At 42.7% G+C, this 19,480-nt stretch overlaps 1 pseudogene; it reads left to right on the forward strand.

Annotated features, from left to right (window-relative positions):
• The first annotated feature begins 952 nt into the window (after window positions 1-952).
• Window positions 953-6,135, forward strand: LOC136546029 (phosphatidate cytidylyltransferase 1-like; annotated as a pseudogene).
• The last annotated feature ends 13,345 nt before the right edge of the window (window positions 6,136-19,480 follow it).

Raw genomic sequence — 19,480 nt, forward strand, 5'->3', positions numbered from 1 at the left:
ATATCATCACCTTGAACGAGCATGATTATTGTTTGAACGGAACAGTACTCCAAAAAAGAATGCGTTGCTTGCTAATTCTGTATGGTTTCAATTTTTTATTAATTGTAATTTTGAATTCTGACTATAATTTGTAAACTTTAAATTACAATTTTAAAATGCAAATTTACTCGGATGAAACCAAATGAAGATACGTACACCTGCACATGTAACTACATGTATCTATACAAGGGTAGATTTGACAATTAACCATGCATGATAGACAAGTGAAGCCGTTTTGCCAAATGTGATATTAAAATGGCTTCGGCTCCACTGCAAGAGCCGTTTGTGGAGCTGAAGCAAAAAAAAATGGCTTCACTGTAGAAGTGAAGCCCTGCCAAACGGGACCTAAAAGAGGGGTGGGGCGCGGGTGCGGGAAGTCGGGGAAGAGAGGGGTGGGACGCGGTTGCGGAATCGCCGGATGGGTCACGTAGAGGTGAATCCAAAGCTAGCCGGGTAGACGATATCAAAAGGTAATTTTTATTCGCAGAGATTCTAGGTAGACGCATGTTTGGTGTGCGTTTTTCGCGCACCGGAGACTAGGGGGCTTCCTAATCTCTTCTCTGTGTCTGTTTGGACGCGCACGCGTGTATACGTTGTACTCGATAAAAAAAAGATAGGACCAGGAAAAAGATGTGCGCAATAACATATTTTCAGTCCTTGAGTTTGCGTCTCTGTATGCGATAAATGTCAAATTATTGTTACCATGACATAAAGACTTAACGTATATTCAATTTCAAATGCTAGCAATATATCGCACATTCCAAATGCTGAATGCATCCCCGAATAAATAGATCCTTAGTTCAAATTCAAATTGCCAATTTCAAAACGTGTCTTCAGTTCTACCGTGATCCAGTCCAGAGGCAAAAGTGGCGAGCCGCTCAATTGAGGGGGAACCAAGGGTTTGTCGAATTGCTGTGCGGACTTCGGACGGTGATCCCTGTCTCTTTCTGTCTGTCTGTCTCTCTCTCTCCTACCGCCGCTAGCCCGCCACCATTTGCTGTGCCTCACCGCCGGCGACGGCGCATAGCAACCCAGCCGTCCTCGCATCCAAGTGTACATCCGCTAGTGGCGCAGTCCCCCTATCCCGCTAGTGGCATTGAACTGCTGCAGAGTGGAGATCCGTCCGCCCATGACCATTGACCCACCCAGCAGGCCCTGGATCGATCTGTCATTCTCTTGGTAATTAACCGACGCTTGCTCGGAGGAACGCTGCAGGGCGCAAGAAATGCAGAGGGACACCGGCGCCGGCGACCGGACGCCGGGCACCCCGAGCCCGACGCACGGTGGCCGCCTTAGGCACCGGAAGCGCTCCAACGAGGTGATCTGTTCTACCTATCCATACATAAATGAGAAATGCCTCTCTGTTCCTGGCTTTAGAGGTGGAGGACTCATCTTGCGATCTTTGCGCGTCCTTTGTTATTCTATTGTTTAGGTTCCAAGCGACGTGAACACGACTAATGGCGCCAACCTGCTCTCGAACGATCAGAACAAGTACAAGTCGATGCTAGTTCGTACCTACTCCTCACTGTGGATGATGGCCGGGGTCGTGTTCTTGATATATATGGGGCATCTCTACATCTGGGCCATGGTGGTGGTCGTCCAAATCTTCATGGCCAAGGAGCTCTTCAACCTTCTCCGGAAGGCCAATGAGGACCGGCAGCTCCCAGGGTTCAGGATGCTCAACTGGTGAGGTGGTTGTAGGATATATGGCTGATTGATTGATGCATTGGATGACCTGGCGTTTACATTTTAATCTGTGATGTGACAGGCATTTTTTCTTTACCTGCGATGCTGTTTACCTATGGCCGCTTCCTTAGCCATCAGCTTGTTAACACGGTGACTTCAGATAAGTTGTTATACAAGCTGGTGAGCAGGCTCATCAAGTACCAGATGTTTATTTGCTACTTTCTCTACATAGCAGGTAACTAGTGACCATTTTCATTTTTTCTCCAAACAATGGTCATGAAAAAGTCACAAGCTACAAGCATTAAGGAACTTCAATATTTTATTAGTTCTTGGTTTGATAAGCAGGCATTGGACCCAGTGAGTGTTCAGACTGTCAAGGAAATTTGGTCCATTTCCCTTTTGGTAGATGTGTTTAGAACTTTAGGCTGGAGACGTAGTGCCATCAAATCTCCTCAAACAGGACTTTGATTAGCGACTTTTCTAGAGTAACAAGGAACAGTTCTTCCCTCGTTCTCCAGTTCAGGATGTTCGTTTTAGTTTATTTTGTTTATTGAGTAAAGGTGGTTTTATTATGTTTATTGAGTGGTTGTGTATGATGTGACTGTACAATGCAATATAATCCTTTATGTTGGTCTCATTAAGTTTGGGTCCTTAAGCACTTAAGCTTTTATAGCACATAAATTCTTAAGCTGTCGTTTACAAATAAATGACGCAAATGCATTCTCATAAAGTTTGAAAATTGCTTGCTTGTTGCCACCATACTAATTTATTTGTTATCCAGGTTTTGTTTGGTTTATTATCACACTAAAGAAAAAGGCATACAAGTACCAGTTCAGTCAATATTCATGGACTCACATGATCCTTCTCATGGTATTTGCCCAGTCATCTTTCACTGTGGCAAACATTTTTGATGGAATATTCTGGTAAGTTTGCATCTTACAGCATGCTTTAATGCTTTGATCTGATAGTATAATATGGATGCCAGTGCTATGCTTGAACGAGACATAGTTATGAATACCAGCTTAGGAGCCTAAAATGTTGTTTACATCCTACAGTCATTGAATACATGATATTTTGGACAAACAAAACAATCTATGACATGTATTCATGACTGGAGGGCATACTAATTCCTACTTTATGCTTGTGCTAATAATTTTTCTCATAAAATTTTGTTGATGACTTAAACTTAATGAGACCTGTAAGAAATTAGCTGCAAAGTTACTAGTTTAAAGAGTGATCGTTCTTTCAAGAAGTACGTAGGGTTCATGTACCAAGCAAGTAGCTGAATGATTCCGGTGATGTTCATAACTATGTATGGATCCAAGACAATATTAATACAGGCTATTCTGTTTATTCTTGTGATCTCTCAAGTGCCAATGGAATGCAGCATCAACTTATCTTGTGTAAAGAAGAGGGAAAAAGCATTTTATCTGCTTTTGTACCAGTTCTGTTTTTAAGATCTTCATACCTATTGATTTTTTCTTTACTCCATTTATCTTCATTTAGTTTTGAGATTGTGCACTTGCCAAACTACATGATTGGTATTGATAAAGCTTGGACAGCTAAACTATGCCTGGATTCTGGGTGGGGGTGGGGGTGCATTTCTCTGGGGTTTGTTACTATTTGTTTGAAATCTGATTCAGGTCCCACATTCAACCGGGCCGTATGTGATTAGTTGTAAGGCTGACATAAAGAAGATGCTTTTGTAGGTTCCTCCTCCCAGCTTCGTTAATTGCTATCAATGATGTTGCTGCATATTTCTTTGGATTCTTCTTTGGGAAAACACCACTGATCAAGCTCTCTCCAAAGAAAACATGGGAAGGATTTATAGGTGCATCAGTGACAACATTGTTTTCTGCATTTGTGGTCAGTAAATACTTACTGGTCTTCTAAAATTATCTCTGTTTGCTATTGCTAACCAATTTCCATGTAACCAAAATATGTGGTGCATAAATATCTTTGTTCAATGGTTTTTTTGGTTGCCTTCTTTCTGCAAATGTATGAGATGCCTGCTTATCTGAATTATGAACACCTATAAATTGTAAAATTTTCAATATCCGCATGTCCTGTCGCAACAGTTTATTTTGTATCACCAATGGGCTGGAAAATGGTGGGGGGTTGTTTGGTTGGTGCCTCAGCCTGCTGCACTGCAATTGGGCATACTTTCTATGAAATTAGTTATTAGTCAGAAAAAATGTATGCTAGAGGGTGAACAGAAAGCTCCAAACCTTGTGTCATTGAAAAACAACTATTGATCCTCTTATCAAATGAATGAATCTGTGATGATTTCAGTGTAGTGTGTTTTTAACACTTTGACTGGTGAGCGAGATTGTGCATTTAAACGCCTTATTTTGTATGTTTGCTAATACTTTTTTGAATAATTGGGTCTAGCACTATTAATTTAGTTTTCCTGTTTTGGCAGCTTGCTAATTTCATGGGCCATTTCCAGTGGTTGACATGCCCAAGAAAGGTATAGTTCCTCTTGGATGATTTTTTTCACCTGCCGTTGCAAATTGCTCAATCCCGTATTTCCCATCGCCTCTGTCATTGACATATGGGGCCCAGGTCCATATGTTATAGACATACCAATGGTGTATTGAGCAATTGTAACAGTGGTAACTACCTCCTTTGTCATTGAGCAGCACCCATTTAAATGTGATCTAAATGTATTTCTACTGAGCTTACTGAACTTACCTTATTTCATTACTCTGTCTATAGGATTTATCAACTGGATGGCTTCATTGTGACCCAGGTCCTATGTTTACACCAGAAAGTTATGATCTACCTGGATGGATGCCACAATGGGTAAGCAAGCAATTCGAGCCTAACTCAAATTCTCAATTGGAAACAGTTACATTCCATCTGTTCTAGTTGTTGCTCCAATTAGTTTATTGGTACTGTGCAGTTTCCATGGAGAGAAATTGCAGTTATGCCCGTTCAATGGCATGCCTTAGCTCTTGGCTTGTTTGCTTCAATAATAGCACCCTTCGGTGGCTTTTTTGCAAGTGGCTTCAAGAGGGCATTCAAATTTAAGGTGCTTATTTTGTTTGGAATTATTTGTTGGAAATATATATCACCCTCAAAATCTCATTATGTTTATACATTCAGGATTTTGGGGACAGCATACCTGGTCATGGTGGATTTACAGATAGGATGGACTGCCAAGTATGTACTTCTAACTTGTTTTGTTTCCAAAAGGTTACACATTTGTTAGTGGTGATTTTGAATGGGTTAAATTGATCTCTGAACGTAACTTCTAGTTTGCTTCTAGTGTATTCTCTGTAATATATTTAGTGTGAATTGGTGATTAAAAAAGAATGTGTCTTTGTGCATGCTCATAAATATTATTTTTATTGGGAATCAGGCTTTGCTGCCAATTCCAGACCTTACGAAAAGTATGTAGTTATGCTCATTCTCTCTGCATGCAGTTCAGACTTCAACTATGTTTTTTTTTTTCAAAAACAATTTGTGTATGCTTTCCAATGTGAAATCTGGTAGTTTGCAGTAGTGTTTCTTTTTCCTCTTTTTTTGGCTGAGAAACTCCAAAATATGTCGTGTAGATGGTCATGGCTGTCTTCGCGTACATCTATTACCAGTCATTTGTGATGGTACAGGACTTATCTGTTGAGACAATCCTAGAGCAGGTAATCTGGGTTTTGCCATACCTGCATGCTAACTTTAGTTCCTTTGCTCCATAAAGATATCTAGTTGCTAAACAGCACACCCTTCAATGCAGATACTACGGAATCTGACCTTTGAGGAGCAGCATGAGCTGTATGAACAGCTAGGCAAGTTACTTGTGAGAGCGAACTGACGCTAACAGGGACCCTGTAAGCACCTAATCCAAAAGGATAATGTGCAGTGCTTTTGAGGCCTTGCTTTTGTTAATCTTCTTGTACAGCCCTAACACCCCTAAGAACGAAACAAAGAACCACAACGCTGACAGGAATTGCATCGCTGTATGATGTTTTGGAGGATATAGCTCCCGCATTTTTCAGAGATTTGTGTCACTTTTTTTCATTTGCTTCTGGTGTTAGCTTGTTGCTGCATCAAAACCAGCTAACGCTGTTTTTTCATGTCAAAGGTTCTTGGTATTGGTATTGGTATTTGACAATGTGTAGGAGGTTTCCAACTGTCAGTGTCTTATTCGCTAGTACTAGTAGTAAGCTATGCATCCATGTTTTTGTTACTGTATCTAGTAGCAGCATTCCAAGCCAGAATGAGGCACATAGCATCGAGCTGCATCAGTTAACTTCGCTGTCATGCAGGTGGGCAAACAGTGCGGTTAGCGGTAAGGGATGAAAACGTAATGTATATTTCACGATATCCATTTGTCCTAATGAGGTTTAAATACTGAATGAATAACCTGTATATGAATCTAGATATTTAATATCTGTACTATATCCTAATTCAAATACCCTCAAAGTTGGATTTCTGATGCATATTTGAGATGAGTGTCAATTTTTGCCACATCCGCCACTGTTTCTATCTGACTCTAAATCCTAGAAACAAACTACTACCTGAATTCGCATTTGCAATGTTTGTTCGTATAATAAGTGTGGTTTATGGCTTTAATAAGTGTGATCCGGTTTCATCTTTTTTCTTTAATAAGTGTGGCGGTAGAGTGCCTCTCCGTCTGTACCATGGAGACCGCGTGAGGTTTATGGCTTTATGACTGCTTTTGAGGGAGAAACTCTGACTCTGTTTCAAAAAAAAAAAAAAAACTCTGGCTCTAGGCAGGAGCTCCTCTGCGGTGCTAGCCTCAACCATGCAAGCAAATCCTCAAACGAGTAGACGGGGAGGTCGACAAGCCGTGGTGGGCACCATTGTGATAGATAGCGTGGTGGTTGCATGGGAGGTAGGCATCGACAAGTCTTTTGTTTGGGTCCTGGGCCATGGAGGGCCACCACTCACGTAGGAAGAGGTGAGAAACCTGTAATAAAAATTCAAATTATAAGATGTTTTGGCTTTTCTAGATACATTACTTTTACTATATATCTAGATATAGTGTATATTTAAGTGTATAGTAAAAACTACGTATTTAAAAAAACCAAAAATATCTTATAATTTGGAACGGAGAGAATACTAAGTTGGCAATTTGATATAGCTCTACTTCACTAGTGGAGAGTGGCTCAAAGAACCTATTGGAACCTAATTTTCTATTTCGTTTTATAAAATTTGTGTGGAGAACCATGTAGAGAGCTGCTTGAAAATGCTCTCCTAGTTTTGGATGAAAGCAAAGGGACCACCTAGGTGGGACCCTACTTTTAAAAAGAAGACTAGAGGTCATTTCTCCCTTTGATTGAGTGTTTTCATACCGTTATTAATCCTGAGCCGCTCCGTGGTTCTATCTACAATAGATTTGCCTTGTCCTAGGCCCGCTGGACTTAGCTTCAATTCCTCGTCACCAATCAAATATACACCGTTCTTATTAGTTGCCCCAAATACTCCAGTCACAAGAACATGCCATTTAGAACAAAATTTGATCAAACATTTAAAAACAGCATTAATAACTCATAAATTATTTAGTACAGAAAGATGTAAGATATATATGTGTATATTTGTATTGAAAAATATTTGCAAAGTCTCATAAATTTGAAGGAATACGTGATTGTGTATTAATAATTTGACAAGGTCAAATGTGCATCATGGACCGTGCAAAGTAAAATGTGATGAGTATTTTTGACATCAGGGAGTACATGATAATGTATACATAAGCAAATTATAACATGTACTTCCTTTATTTGTTTGTAAATATGTGATGTTTTACAAAGTGTGATGTCATCATGTCAACTAAAGTTTTAGCATAAACTTATATGTGGATGCATGCATATTGCACATGTAAACTACAGTCTACATGCAGACAGCAAGCAAAGCTAAAAGCTAGAGACTGACAGAACATTAGCGGAACATTTAGGGCGTCCCCAACGGCGATGAAATCGCCAGCTGAGGTGAGCTCGTATTGGTCTGAGAGGCAAGAGAATTACGCGCTAGCGCTGAGAGAGTCGCTGTATCGCACGGAGTCCAAAGAAGAATCCTCTCACCGCTCTAACCTCTGCGCACTTGTGCTCTCAGCCTTTTTCATTTCTTTATTGATTTTAGCCTCCAGCTCAGCCGGCGATTTGAGCGCACCGCTGAGGACGCCCTTAGTTTATGAAATCTGACCTTTTACCAGTTTCGACTTTCTATAAGCTTTCATAAAATTGAGTTTAGTACCCACATTTTTGCTGCTGTGGTGAATAACAATAGCTGACCAGCTTGTGTGCATTGTACACTTCATATCCATGAATGTGATATTTCTTTTGCAAAGCATGTATGATATTCTCTTCTTTGTTCTTTCGGTAAAACAACTCATATTAGTTCAATTTTGGTTTTGCAGATGTCTTGAAAGAGCTATTGCAGGCTTTTCCCGTGTTAGCTATGAGAACAAATTCTATAAATGCCACAGCTTTGGACACTGCTGCAACTCAGAGGCACATTGACATTGTTAATCTTCTGCTAGAAACATGCAAGCCTTGCTAGGACTGCAAGAAATAATGGCAAGACATTGTTAATTTTCTGCTAGAAACAGATAAGGGACAAACAGCTCTACACATCGACTTGAAAAAGGCCAAAAGTTTGGGACAGTGTGTTCGGCTGGCTGGCTGGCTGATTTTTTTTCCAGCCGAAGCAGTGTTTTTCTCTCACAGAATACCAGCATGAACAGTATTCTATACCAGCATGAACAGTACTATCATACCAGCCCAACCCAGCCTAAAAGCTGGTCCCAAACTTTTGGCCTTTTCAAGTCATGTGTAGAGCTGTTTGTCCCTTCTTATCTGTTTCTAGTATGAACAGTATTTTCATACCTGTATGAACAGTGCGGATGATACCTGACGGAACCATCGCTATAAGACATCCTCTCTACATAAAAGGGTGTTAGATTATTGAACTGCTGTAATAGTTTTGCATCTCTGTGCTACTTCCGTGGACTCTACCTTTTTCATATGGACACATTTGTCGAGTACTCATTTTCTGATACTTTATTTAAGAGTTGTTGCTGACTCACTGTATTGTCAGAAACGTTTGGCAACTGGACAAAATATGCTATGAATCATTGTTTTGTACATAAATGTGTTTAAAAATGTGAGGTACGTGTGGGAATCCCCCTTCTCTGTCCATCATTATTCTGAGTTTCTGACGAGAGTCACATAGAATGTGAGGTATCCCTATAGACTCGGCAGCATACGAGCTAACGTAATCATGGGTTGGGCTGCATCCTTCAAGGATTAGTGGGCTGTTAAAAAAACTAGACATTATTAGGTCCTTGCACTTTTACGCATTCATTTTTACAGATAAACAAATTTAACTTCAACTGATTGAGCGTCCTAGCATAGCTTAGTGGTAGATCTTGCAGCTCTAACTTTAGAGGGTGTAGGTTCGATCCCTACCATGGCCTTTTTTGATTTTTTTCTATTTAACTTATTTAAGCAACACCGGTCCGTGTTAACTCTAATTAGCGCGATTTTTTGTATCTTGGTGAACAAAGCAACAGCGTAATGAATAATTTGAAAACCTTTTTATTTTTACTAGCCACCACTTGATAACTAGTCACCAACCACTCTTCCGTTTTGTCCAAATGACCTACTAGCCATCACGCTATAACAAATCAATCGGCCACACACACATCTTGTTCGAGTGAAGTACCACGCGATAACAAATCAACCGACTACTCTCATGTCTTGTCCGAGTGACCTACTAGCCACCATGCTATAACAAGTTAATCGATCACCCTCACACTTGTCCGAGTGAAGTACTAACCGCCACACGATAACAAGTGAGCCTTATGGTTGACATTTTTTTTGAGAAACAAAAAACGGTCGGCAGATGCCCATGGTTGAGCTAGAGCTCCCAACCCACCGTCGGGTGGGACAGCCGAGTGGCCCATCTAAGCCCAGCCCAGGAGGAAATACGGGAGGCCCAACACACCATACGTAGTTCCACTAAAAAAAGAAAAGTGAACTGATCATAGACTAGTCGGTTAGGTCCCTTAGTGGAGCCTACCCACCCAGGTTCAAGTCCTCGACTTGGCACGGATGCTCGTATTTTTCGGGATTTATTCCAGGATTTAACGGCGCTACGCTTTCAGTGGTACACGACGACCCCGTCGACAGCGAGGCGTCAGTGGTGACTTCGTGAATCTCGAGATTCTACCGGCTCAGTCCTTCGGAGGTGCTCATAGGGGTAGGGTTTACATACGTGTGTTCATAAGAGTGAGTGTGCATGCGTGTTGTGGGTGTCTGCGTTGCATTGTGTAATTTAAAAAAGAAAGAAAGAAAAAGTACGCGGATGCACTTGTCTAATATAGATATCTTGAAACTTCCACTCAACCGAGTAGTCAACCTATCTTGGTAAATGTTTAAGTACAACTCTAAAGGGCGTGGGTTCAACCCTCACTGTTATACTGTTTTTTATATATTTTTTTATTTTTTGTTTATATATATTTTTATTTTTATAGACTTTTTATAAGCACTTTTATATACTTTTTATTTTTTGTTTTTATAGATTTTTTTTTATTTTTTGTTTTTAATAGACTTTTTATAAGCACTGCGTCTCACAATTAATGACTTTTTTATTTTTTTTGTTTTTATAGACTTTTTATAAGCATTACATCTCACAGTTAACTAATATGGACTTTTTATAAGTACTATATCTCACGGTTAATTAGATCACTCTCACGTCTCGTCTAAGTGGACTGATACGCCTAACAAGATAGGTAGTCAACCGCCACTCTCACGTGTCGTCCTTGTTTTTTATATACTTTTTTTGTTTTTTATAGACTTTTTTATAAGCACTAGCTACATCTCACAGTTAACTATCTATAATATGGACTTTTTTTATAAGCACTATATCTCACAGTTAATTGGATCACTCTCACATCTCGTCTGAGTGGACTGATAGGCCTAACAAGATGGTAGTCTACCGTCACCCTCACGTGTCGTCCGAGTGGACTAATAGGCCTAGCATGATAGGAAGTGAACCTGGTTTTTTCTATAGTTTCTTTTCTATAAGCAGTATATCTCACAGTTTACTTTGGTGCTTTTTATAAAAGTTGGCTTTACCTCTATAAGAAAAAGCATATCTCACAGTTATAACTATGATATGAACATTTTTTATACGCACTATATCTCATAGTTAACTGAACCGATCACTCTCACGTCTCGTCTGAGTTGATTGATAGGCCTAACGATATAGGTAGCCAAGCGTCACTCTTACGTGTTTTCCGAGCGGACTCATAGGCCTAACATGACAAGAAGTGAACCGGTCACTCTCACGTCTCGTTTTGGGTAAACATGATAGGAAGTCAACCGATCACTCTCACGTCTGGTCTGGGTGGATTGATAGGCCTAACAAGATATAAAGGGAGGCGAGACAAATGACCATGGAAGAATGCAAAATATAAGGTCTAAGCAAGCGCAGGCAAAGAGAGATAACAAAAGGATGGAAAGGGATTCTCGGCGCAACACTGAACAAATGATTCCATTGCTATGGAGAATTCAAAGTATATCCTCTATCTCCTATTTACATCTAGAGGACTTTAGACTAGACATGGTGTGTCAGCCCTTTGATATGGATCCTCGTCGGTCCAAAACTGCTAACAAAATGGTTAGATTGCTTAATATTGGACCAATTTCGCTATTTATTGTATGTTGTGAGATTTTACATATGTTTATTGACCCATTTGGCTGTATGTCACAGGATTCTATGTATATCCGTAGCAACACACGGGCACTCAACTAATATAGGAAAAATGATCAGATCAGGGTTGTGTTGATGGAGTAGTTGTTGTTCCTTGTTTGGAAGGCGCATGGTATTTGTTTTTTTTTAACGATCTGCGGTGGCTAGACAACCCCCGGGTATTCTGGCTTTAGAAGAAGATCTTCTCACGCAGATCGAGAAAACACCAAAACCCCTACCCCACCCATGAGATGAACTGGCCACATACCTGTGCTTTGAATGTGGGGCATATGAGGGAGTTTTTTTCCCACCCCGATCACTGTGGCCAAAGCCACGAGAGTGAGTCCCTCAGGACTCGAACTCTGACCACCTCGAGGAGAGGTATATGGATTTTTTTCATATCTATACCTAATGCAAAATTTCAGCTTATTTTTTGGTCCATCCATTTTTTTGGTTCGTCTCCCTCTAACTACCGGACAATGAAGAGTTTCTTCCGTCCGGATTTATATATACAATATAACCGGTGCTCATACGAGTTAGAATAGCTCTTGTGTAGCGCGATACAGTGTCTAATTCCAAAACATTGGGTCGTCTATGTAACATGGACTCATAAGCCATGCTCATATGTTCGTCCATTGTTGGCGGTCCTTAATTCCTATTTCTAATCGCCAATTCTCACATAAAATCTGCACAAATAGTAACCAAACTTAGAATTAGGGCTTATAGCTCACAAGTTCCACTAGTTTTGGTGAATTATCTTTTGCATGATGACTTATATGAAAAGCATGGAAATATGACCAAGAATACGCAATCACGCAAGCACATTTCCATCCTACACATAGCAAAAGAGAAGAGAGGCCCAAAACCAGGCAAAACAGGGCCCAAACAAGTGGAGAACAAGGATAAACCCAAATCAAATCAACTTATCTTCGCAGAACATCACCATGGCCCAAGTCAAGAAGCCTAGAGGAGCTTACTCACCAAAACTGGGCGCGTTTGGGCTCAGTGGCGGTGGGTGCGGCCATACCCCAACCGGCCCCTTTTGGCCCCATTTTGGTAGGTCGCTTCCCACCGACGTTGCAATGACGGTTATGTAGGTGCCCGGCCAGGTTCAACGTATCTTGAGGTCGGTTTGCACTTTCCATGAGGGGATGAGGCATTATTCAAAGAGCCCCCTCCTCTTCACCTATAAAAGGAGGCTTCCCTCTCCTCATTTGAACAACACACAAGAGAGGAAGAGCACCAAAGCAAGAGCAAGAGCAATACTACTCAATGGGCTTATGCCCTAGCTAGCTCTAGTAGAGAAATAGGGAGAGATGTAAGAGAAGAGTTTAGGGAAGAAGTGCTAGGCTTGTTGGTAACCTTCCCCCGCTTGTTCCTCGGCAAACACCGGCTTTGTACCTCCACGGGTATTTAGTAAGTGTTCGTGATTCTCATGATTCAAAGTCTTTGAGTATTTAAACTATACTTTTACTTGTTTGTGGGTTCATCGTCCGCCCCCATGGCGGATGCTCTAGTAGAGGACTCCTGATAAAGACAGATGTTTCTAGCTAATGCTAGAGTAGTAGTCGATAGCGTAGAAGTGGTGTCTAGGCTAGAGGCTACCTTTGTTTGCCTCGTGCCCCCCGGCTGAGGGGTAGACGGCAGGTGGTGACAGCCCTGCCCGTCCCTTGTAATCCCCCACGTTCGGGTACGACGTAGAGCCATAGGCTGGTATCGCTTGGCAGACCAGAAGCCAGTGCCTGAAGTAAGCAAGTAGAAGTAGAGTTTATCTTCTCATAGACCCAAAAGCCATAGGAATTCGTCTCTACCTTTTCCAACTTTACCTCTTGTGTTGTCCTTGGACGAATTAGCTAGAAGAAATATCTTCATTCCCTATGAAAATACGATACCCTGAATACTTCCGAATAAAAGCTATGACGGTAATTCCGTACGCTTGCAGATTAACTTCTGTAGATGTTAAGAAATACCAACAACCATCACCTCATTCTACTACTTTTTTAGGTTCCAGATACATGGTTAATTACTATCAGCGAGTTCAAATAGGAGTGCGTCTACGGTGCTATTTATTTTCCTATTCCTTCTTTTCCTATGAGACTAATCTGACTTCTAAACTTCAGACAAAAAGAACAAAAAATCTACTGAGACAAAATAAAAATAAATAAAATAGATGAAGAAAAAAGAAAAAAACATCGGACAAAAAAACAGAAGAAGGAAAGCAGAAAAGAAAAAACATTGAAAAAAAACTACGGAAGAAGAAAAATCTTAAAAAACATCGGACAAAAACAAACTATCGAGGAAAAAGCCGAACAGAGTCCGGATAGAAACAGGAACGCGCAGGTGAAATAAAAAGAAAAACCCAAAACCAAACAACTCTTGTTTAATATTATGGTAAGAAAGGTAGAAACTACGGATACATCTCTATTTGGATTAGAATTTCTATTCAGATTTAGGATCGAAGAGATCTATTTGACTAGGATTTCTAGCTGTCTATATATAAAACTAGAGGGCTGCAAACAAATAATGGCAAGCCTAGCGCCCGGACGTCCGGCTAAAAGCCTTATTTTGGTTTTGGTTAATTGATGAAACCCTAAGTTACTAACCTTTGGCTCTAAGTGAATATGAGATAGGTTAGTACACACCAAGTGGTGGAGCAAGATGAAGTCCATGGAGGTGAAGATGGACATGTGTTGATTGTGATCAAGCTCCAAACTTGGAAAAGAAGAAAGAGAAAAACAAAATGGCTCAAGGCAAAGGTATATTTGATAGGAGCATTTTGTTTTGCCACTCAAGACACCAAGTGGGTGTGAGTGGGTTTAGGATAGATAGCCGTACTATGAAGAGGAGTGAAATTCATTATGAAATGTGGTTATCAAAGTGCCACTAGATGTTCTAACTCATTGCATATGCATTTAGACTCTAGTGAGTGCTAACACCCTTGAAAATGCTTTTGTGAAAATGCTAACACACGTGCACAAAGGTGAGACACTTTGTAGTGAGCACTTGAGAGCAAGGGTGAAGAAGTTGGAGAAGAAAAGAAGGTGATTTAAGTGACCGGACCCTTGTCTCGGGAGGACCGGACCCTCCCCGGGCGAGTTCGATCGATCGACACAGTGAAGCGTGGCTCTGAGTCCCCGATCGTACTCTGGCAGAGAAGGATCGGACATGCTGGGAACACTATTCTTGGGTCCGGTCAACATGATGTGGCATAGCAAAACTTGGGCACGCGGCTCCAGACTGGTCCGAGTCCGGTCATGCTCGAGCGGACACGTCCAATCTTGAAAAACTGGCTCTGAAACCTCTCTGTTTTAGACCAGACTCTGCCTCCTAGGAACGAGTCTGGTCATCTAGCGATGAGTCCGGTCGTTGGCTCGCGGGCGCAGGGGCGCACAAGATCGGACTCCCTGTTGGCACGTTCGGTCGCACTCTAGTGAGTTCAGTCATCACTTAACCATTGGGGCGTGGCCTAATAGCCATTGGGGATGAGCAGCTATGGTTGAACACGGGGAACACGTGGCAGCATCTGGTGGACTAGACTCTGCCCTGGTTCATCCAGTCATCCTGACAGGCATGTCCGATCACTACGCAGTCAGCACATGAAGGGGTATAATGGCTCTATTTTGATGGGGCCTCTATAAATATGTGTTTTTTGGCTTGGGCTCACTCTCTTGACCATTTCTATTGAGAATACAACCATGTGAGCCTAGTCATTCCTCTCTAACTCATCTTGCTTGATTGATTCATCATTTGGTGAGATTGGAGAGCATCCAAGTGCATTGCTTGAGTGATTGCATCTAGAGGCACTTGGTGATTATGTTTCACTGCGGATTTCTCTTGTTACCCTTGGTATTTGCCAACACATAGATAGCTTGGAGCAGCGAGGATCATTGAGCGGAGGGTGGTGTTTGTCTCTGGCTCCAATCGGTGGATTTGTGAGGGGTTCTTGTGCCTTCCTCATGGGAGATCATGAAAGGCAACTCTAGTGGATTGCGCGTGGCTTGTGGATCCTCATCTTGTGTTGGTTGTGCAGCACCCGGTTGCGGGTTAGGCATGTGATGCCTATTAGCGCGTGAACCTCCAAGTGAGTGAATCGCCACAAAGAGGACTAGCTTGCTGGCAAGCAAGTGAACCTCGGAGGGAAAATCATTGTGTCATCTTATCTCCGTGGATTTCATTGGTATTCATTGTGATTGATCTCTTGCCTGGCCCGGTATATCATTCCTAGCACTTGTATTTACTTTCTCACATACTTGTGTAGTGCTAGTTGTAGCTAGTTGAGTAGAGTAGCATAATTAGTGGTTATTATCTTTGCTAGGTTGCTCTCTAGTTGTAAAGTAGTGACATAGCCTTTGTGTGATACATAGAGATCATAGATGACTAGACTTGTGGATAGATGGCTTGCATTTTTAGTAGTGCTAGCGCAAAACTTGCTTTACGCCATTTAGTTATCCAACCCTTTGTCTTAGTGTTGTTGTAGAAATTTTTATAGGCCATTCACCCCCTCTCTAGCCATTTAGGATCTTTCACCAGCCCTAGGCCTGCGTACGAACATGGCTCCATTCGATGCAACCGCCCGCTCCCCTCACGTAAAATGGAATCGAATCGAATCGACGCAGCCCCCTCTGTTCGACGCAACCGCCTGCTCCCCTCACGTAAAATCAAATCAAATCGAATCAACAAAGCCCCCCTCTGCCTAACGCCCATCCTGCTCTGGAGGCAGCTTCGCCATCGTGCCCATCACCCATCCCTCGTTGTATGGATGCCCTGTCGACTCTGGGAGAGATGATGCAACAGAATGTGGGAGGAGAAGAGATGCAACACTGAAATATCCAAATACAACGGTTGTAACATACGTTTGAAGGCAGTTGAAACACTTGAAACATGCCTATGAAATATTTGAAAAACACACCTGAAACACACTTGAAAACCATTTTAAACATACGCAACATCCGAATAAAACACATGCAACATATATGTGTGAAACATATGCAACATCCAGATAAACACAAATTGCAACATGCGTCTGAAAACACACAAAATGAAACATACCGCTGAAACATCTGAAACACTCAAAAACATACTCTTGCAACATGCCTCTAAAACAATTACAACATCCCCCGATCTACTTTTGCAACATCCAATGAAACCAATGCAACATACCTCTGAAACTCCTGAAACAATTGAAACATACAATTGCAACATAGGGAGAGAGAGAGCCTGGCGTGAGGAGTGGCATAGCCACCGGATCTGCGGGCATTGGGGGCTCCCGGTGGGGGAGGACGCCGGTGTGGGGGAGGGGCGCCGCCGGTGTGGCGAAGGAGGACACCGAGGTGGGAAAGGAGCCGCCGGGGTGCACGAAGGAGCCGCTGGTGTGGGAAAAGGCACCGTCAGGGTGGGGGAGGGGATGCCATGGTGGGGGAGGGCATCGCCGCCAGCCAGGGAGGGAGTCGACGGCGCACACGATGGAGAGGAGTGGGCCGCTGCCGGTCATGGAGGGAGCGAGCGACGCACATGATGGAGAGGAGCCGGCGCACACAATGGAGAGGAGCGGGGCTAGCTGGGAGGAAGAGAAATGCGTCCGTTCTCAACGATGGAGAGTAGTTTTAGATGGGCCATGAGGGGCGCGGGGTGCGTAGCTCCACAGGCCCATGGGAGGCGCATCCAGACGGGACGGTCGCCCATATCCAATCATTATCAAACAAATAAAGAGTTTGGGCCAGCGACTCTGGCATTCGCGACATGCACCCCGTTCGGCTCTTCAACCGCTGTGGGTGCTGATCTATTTTCTTTACTTTTTTTCTTTTTGCATTGTTTGTGCAGTGATACTGTATGTCAAGTCGTGGAGCGGTGGAGGTAGTAGTAATGGTTTGTGATGTAAAATATGAACTTTTGAGTTGTGATTCATGACTATGCAACGTGGTTTCATAGATTTATATATATACAAAATTGTTATTTTCCAAATTCATAATAATGTATTATTGTTCTATTGTGGCAGACCTAATGGGCGCCCGAAACCCAACGGGTGACTTGCGGGTACGGGTGTGATTTCTTACCCACGGGTCTCATCGCTAGCGGATGCCGCTGCTTGTTGCAGGTCTCATTATGGACGGGTTTTTGCTCCACTCGCATCTCACCCGACCCGTTGCCATCCCTACCAGCGATGGCGAGTTGGCGGACTTAGGGTGCTCGTGCTCCTGGAATGATGTTTTTGCGAGGAGGACGCTCGTGGAGGCGCTTCTATATGATTTGGGGTGCCGTGTACTGTTGTTGCCATGGTGGGAGGATCGAAGACGATGGAAGCATGAGTGCTGCTGTGAAATTCATGTAAGTCATTGCCTTTTCCACAACGAATCGCTTGATCTTATTTCAACTATGGACTCCGTGGTGGTTGGGGAAAGGAAAACGTCTCAGACGGATGAACCGTAATTTAAGGCTTGTAGCCAAATGGAGGGAGTATATTTTTTTAGACTTTTACATATGTGCCATTATAAAAGTTGGTAATTGCACATAAGCCATTAAAAAAGTTGAGTTCTCACAGGTACCACTGCTATGAACTCTTTTGCCATTTACGCCACTTCCGTCAGATTTGACTCTAACGGTGTCAAACCATAAGTGTGAAAAAGTCAAAATTACCCCAGGTCTGAATATGCAATTGATTTTTTTGAGCATCTTAATGAGCTCAAATGAAAAAACTCAAAACTAGAAAGTTGTAGACCACAACAATATCTACAATTTTTATATAAAAATTATCTTTATTTAATTCCGTATAAAAAAGATATGATTTGATATGATTAATATATCTTAGAAAAATCATATTTTTTACGGAATTAATTGAAGATAATTTTTATATAAATATTATAGATCTCGACGAGATCTATAACTTTTTAGTTTTGAGTTTTATAATTTAAGATGGTTAAGATACTCAAAAAAAAATTTAATTGCATATTTAGATGTGGGGGTATTTTTAACTTTTCACACCCGCAGTTTGACATCGTTAGAGCCAAATCTGACGGAAGTGGCGTGGAGGGTAAAAGAGTTTAGAGCAATGGCACCTGTGAAAACTCAACTTTTTTTAATGACTCGTGGGTAATTACCAACTTTTATAACGGCACACAGGTAAAAGCCTCTATTTTTTATGGGTCATAAAAAAGAAAGCAATGAAACTTGATATCTAACTGTAGCAGCACATAGATAGTTTAAAAACAAAAGTTATAGTATATTGATGTCAAACTATCATGATTGTATTTTAATTTAATTACGCTTAATTTTTTCCCGTTGCGGGCATATTTGCTAGTCATGTATAAAGAAAGATCGCGTTTGGTCATTTTTCTCCGTACGCCAAGGCATCGATCGGCCCAGCTTGGCAGGGCTCGAGATTCTACACTCTTGCCTCTCATTTGGCCACGTGGCCTCTCATTTGGATCTTTATCAGAAAGCGGGCAATGCAACTGCCGTTTCTAGATCCTCCGTCCCGTCCCCGAGAGGGCGGCAGCCCCGGCTGCGCGCGGGTGCAGCCGCGGTCGTGGGCCACAGGTGCGAGCTGGGCCCATAGCGAGGCACTGCGTCACGGGTGGGCCTCCCCGGCGAACAGCCAGACGAGGCGGGCGCGTACATTGGCGAAGTGGCCATCAGGAGCGCTGAAGGCCGTGGAGGTCGCCACTGCTCCCTCTCTCTCACCCGCTCGAATCGTCGGCGAGTCCCGAGCTGCCAAGCGATGACTATGAGCGACCTTCTGGGTCTGGGAGCGTGAGGAGGAGCGTCATCCCTAGAGCCACAGGGGACCGCAGCCAGCGTCACTCGATGCCGCCGCCTCCTGGGAACCAGTCATGGTGCGGCAGGCTCCTTTTGGAATCCTCAAGCACTGCACTCGCGTCCGCGCTGCTCCACGCCGACCAGGTCTCCGGTGACCCTGCCCGGCGCCTACAGGCCCAGGCTCAAGCTAGTGGTGACCCTTCCCCGCGCGCCTCTCGCTGTCGCTGCTGGCTCCCCCAGCCGTACGTGCCCGCCGCGCTCGTGCCTCTCTCTTCTTGCCGGCAAC

Source organism: Miscanthus floridulus, chromosome 3 (genome assembly GCF_019320115.1).
Source record: "Miscanthus floridulus cultivar M001 chromosome 3, ASM1932011v1, whole genome shotgun sequence".
NCBI classification, from domain to species: Eukaryota; Viridiplantae; Streptophyta; class Magnoliopsida; order Poales; family Poaceae; genus Miscanthus; species Miscanthus floridulus.